We start from the raw sequence: 4,773 nt of genomic DNA on the forward strand, positions 1-4,773 counted from the left end.
CTGCTGACTCACTTCCAATGAATATAACAGGGAAAGAGTACTGGGGTGTCACTTCTGATTTTATTATAAAAATGCTCTGGCTTCGTCTGTCTTGCAGTCTTGCTCCTTTGCCCGCCCAGAGGGAAGCCAGCGGCTGTGTTGTGAGCTTCCCTATGAGTGGCCCTCATGTCACGGAAACGGGGGATGCCTCTGGCCCAGGCCCTGTGAGGAAAGAGGCCCTCAGCTCATCAGCCATCGAAGGGAGCGTGGAAGCAGAGTGCCCTCAGTCGGGCTGTGAGATGAGTCCAGTCCAGGCTGACTCGCGGGCTGCAGCCTTTTCAGAGACCCTGAGCCACAGCACCCAGCTCCTCTGTGTTGGGAGATAACGAATGTTTCTAGTTTTAAGCTGTTCATGCCATCGCTGATACAGTTATGTAAGTGCGTCTCAGAACTCTAAATTTGCATCTGACCACACAAATCGCATCTATTTTCTGGATGGGAAAGGAGAAAATTGATTCAGTGGTGGTTGTCATGAGACGCAGAGATGGTGCTGGTTAGAGAGGCACTTGTGGAAAACAGATGAGACATCAGAGTGACCCGTCCAAGGGTAACCTCCGCAGCTCCTGGTTCCACACCCCAAAGACATACTCCACTCAGACAGCCAGGCCTGGGGTTGCGCATCCACTGTGGTCTACACGGGTTCAGCTGGCCCGCTCCTCTTGAAGTTTCATCGTTGGTGATTAAAACCCACCCATGGATAGTAATAGGATGTGCAGTTATAGATATAAAATATAAATAATAAAATGTGCAGCTTCATACATTGCCTGACCAGTGAGCAGAGGGATGTTACCACAGATGCAAAATTTCAATTGTTCTCTCGCTGTCTGCCAAATAACCACGGAATTCTAGCGCCTGTCTGGTGCCACTTGGGCATGTGTCAAACAAAAGCCAGAAATTGCAACCCGTTCCCTGCCTGGTGCTTAGCAAGATAGTATCCCTGCACCCATCTAAACAATGTAATGCTCTAGCAATTGGAGGGAGATGTGATTTTAGTGGCTGCCATATGTGGATTTCTTCTCTAGAAGCCGTGAGTCACCAGGACCTTCTGCCCACCCCCGGACTTGGGGAACCACGCTGGGAGGAGGAGGAACATTTTCGGTAATAATAAGCAGATTCCTTGCAGCCAACTCCTCCATCTGTTCCTACAGTTTCGATCTATAAGAACGTATAAATCCATTCTGCCGAATGGATTTCACACTAGCCAAGGTCAATGGGCAATCAGCCGTTCCAGATGGGGTCATTAGGGACAGAAAACTGTTGCTCTGGAAAACAGAGCTCCTGAGCAACACTCATGCTCCGGGCCCTTTGTTTCCGGCTTGAGAGAGGACAGATGACAGGTACAGTGAAGACGAATTCACTGTGGAGAAAAGGGAGGAAATGGCTCAGATACAATACTCTGAGGTCCCAACGAATGTTGACTAAAGTCTTTCTTGTTTTTGTCACATTTTTAAAAGAACAACAAAGATATCAAGTAAATAGACACTGACATTGTATAATACTTCTGTTTACATTTTCTTGTAAGACTTGATTTAAATTTTACCAGAAGGTCCTCCAATATTTTTAAATGGCAAATCTGTATAGGACACAAGTCCAGCACCATCCTACCCTGGGCCCTGTGCTTTAGAAAGTCCTGCTCTGGTTGGCCAGTAGCCCACGCCACCCTGACTACCACATCTGGGTACCCAGGATCCCAGAATCCCATTAGGATCTGCAAAGGCCACCTCCTCATTCTCCTAACAGGGGACTGTTCTCCTAGTGCACAAAACAGGGTGCCTGAAGAGACTACATCTTAAAAGTTCTCTTTGGCCAAGATAGCAAAGTAGGTAAACTGTGCTCACTTAATAGGCACTTAACAAATGTTATTTAGATGCTGAAGTACTCCCATTTTAAAAGTGTAAAATCAAATCTCACAGAAATACAACTCTTGTGCAATACTGGGAGAGAATACAAATCACCACCGTGATCAAAATATTTAGAGCATCCAATTTCCTTACCCTAAACTATTATTTGGAAAGCAGTGGAAAGAGCCTGGGCTGGGAATCCACTGGCTCCAGCCGTCTTCTTGAACAGGGTGAGGTCATACAAACCTTTGGATTTTTCAGTGCAATGCTTTTTATATATCCCTTGTGTGATAACAATGCAGGCCTTGCCAAACATGCAGAATGGCTGTTAGAATATAAAATGAAGAAGTATGTTTAAAGGTGTTTTGGAAAGTAAATAAATACTGTATGCAACTGTAAATTCTATATACAAATTATTGTTTATTGAAGGTACAGAGATCCTTACCTAAAAACATACAAAAAAAAAAAAAAGTGTATCTTTAAGGGTTTAGGCAACAAGGTAGCCCCCAAAAAAGCCTCAATGTGACAAAATGAAGAAGATCCCAAGGTAAGGGGGCAGTTATGAGGAAAAGTAATATGCTTTTAGAATGAACAGATATTGATCAGAAACAGGTGGGAAAAAGAAAAAGTTCACATTTAAAAATAAACAACCACCACCCTTTTTTGTGTGTGTGTATGTGTGTGCGCAGAGCAGAGGGTTGTATTGGAGTTTTTGTCAACATCTTAAGACATGCAAACAGTGTGAACAGTGTTTAGCTCAGGTGCTGGGTGGGATGAAATGACATGCTTTGTAAACTGGAACTTTTTTTGTCTGGAAAGGGTCTCACTCACATGGAAAATGACCCCAGCCGTGATTCTACAACCAGCACAGAGAACAAACCCCTTTTTCAGATTTTGAAAGTAAAGTATTTCAGAAAGTACGTTTTTTAATATATATATATATATATTATTGATTTTTTACATAGAGGAAGAGAGAGGGATAGAGTTAGAAACATCAATGAGAGAGAATCATCGATCAGCTGCCTCTTGCACACCCCTATGGGGATGTGCCCACAACCAAGGTACATGCCCTTGACTGGAATCGAACCTGGGACCTTTCAGTCCACAGGCTGACACTCTATCCACTGAGCCAAACCGGTTTCGGCCAGACCAGTTTCAGCCAGAAAGTACTTTTTAAAGCATTTTCATTTTGCCAATCACCCCATGATGGTATAAGGCAGATTATTCAATTAATTCTAATTTAAGAAAAATACTTATTAAGGGCCTATAATTCACCACTCACAGGGTGCTAGATGTTGTGAGATATTCTCAAGAAGCTTGAGTTGGGAATGCATAATATAATTAGACTAGAGGCCCAGTGCACAAATTCGTGCATGGGTGGGGTCCCTCAGGGTGGCCTGTGTGGATCGGGCCAAAATCCACAGTCCAACACCACCTGTAGCTCCTACCTGCTGCTCCCGCTCATCCCGGCCCCACTGCACCTGCCACGGGCTCCTGCCCAATCAGTTCCTATTGGGAGAGGCTTGCATAGCTGCACAGCAGCAGCAGCAGCAGCAGCGCTCAACTGCATCTGGTGCCCTCCCAAGGGGAGTGGCCTGCAGGATCGGGACTGGCTCTCTGACATCCCTGAGGGGTCCCAGATTGTGAGAGAGTTCAGGCCAGGTCCAGGGACCCCACCCGTGCACCATTGGGATGGGGAGGGTGCACAAGAGAGCTCCAGGGCACGTCCGGCCCTGTTTTGTCCAGTCCCAATTTGGGATGATTAGGGTTGGCCAGCCAGGGCGGGACCACTGGAGGGCTCCAGGGCGCATCTGGCTCATCTCACTCAGTCCTGATGGGCTGACCCCAGCAGCAAGCTAACCTACTGGTTGGATTGTCTGCCCCCTAGTGGTTAGTGAACATCATAGTGACTTGTTGGCTGGTCGACTGCCCTCTGGTGGTCAGTGCACATCATAGCAAGTGGTTTTATAATATGCTGATTGGTTGAACAGTCAACTTGTCACCAGACACTTAGCATATTAAGCTTTTATTATATAGGATAAAAATAGAGAAAGCTACATTATTTCAGTTAGTTGTTACCAGATGACTGTTTTTCTTCATTTTCTCTAATGCTTCATAAAGAAGCACATATAATAGTTTTATCTATATGTTTTAAAATTGTAATCATGACTTTTGCAGATGTTTTCAAATGATTGCAGTGCATTTGAGATACTTATTTTTAAAGTAACTCTGGTTCTGAAGAAAATTACTCTAGAGCACATGTGTCAAACACAAGGCCCGCGGGCCAAATCCGTCCCGCCAGGCCTTGCAATGTGGCCCGCACGGCGCTGTCATCACTGCACTCCGCTGCGTTTCCATCACAATGACAGTTTATGACTGTTCAGTAAACCATTCGGCCCGCGATTTAGGCTGGATTTTAGATTTTGGCCCCTTCTCTGATTGAGTTCGACACCCCTACCCTAGAGAGTGTTGCAGTTGAGCTCTTATTATTTGAGCTGATTATTATGCTTGTGATGAGATGGATATAACAGTCCTTTTCCACACACCACTGCAGACACATGGGATACAGTCCAAATATCAGGACATAGCCATTTACCCATGCTCAAAAAGTGATACTGGTATAAGCTGTGTATCCTGAGAAAGAAGATGCCTCCCCGGAAGGACTTCTGGTCCTAACTGTGCTCAATTTTAAAACAAACAAAACAGTCTAGCAGCCATTTCGACACAGGGGCCTCATGTAAACCACACTTCAGGGAGAAGCCTGCAATGTAGCTGTCTACCTCCTCCGTTGAACGGCCTTCCTGCACTGTGTTTCTGTCATCTGAGCCATTTCTTACAAAGTAGTTTCTGGAATAGTCTTTCAACTAATAGTACTGAGTACCCCCCACCAAGC

Source organism: Pipistrellus kuhlii, unplaced genomic scaffold (assembly GCF_014108245.1).
Source record: "Pipistrellus kuhlii isolate mPipKuh1 unplaced genomic scaffold, mPipKuh1.p scaffold_m20_p_10, whole genome shotgun sequence".
Taxonomy (NCBI): domain Eukaryota; kingdom Metazoa; phylum Chordata; class Mammalia; order Chiroptera; family Vespertilionidae; genus Pipistrellus; species Pipistrellus kuhlii.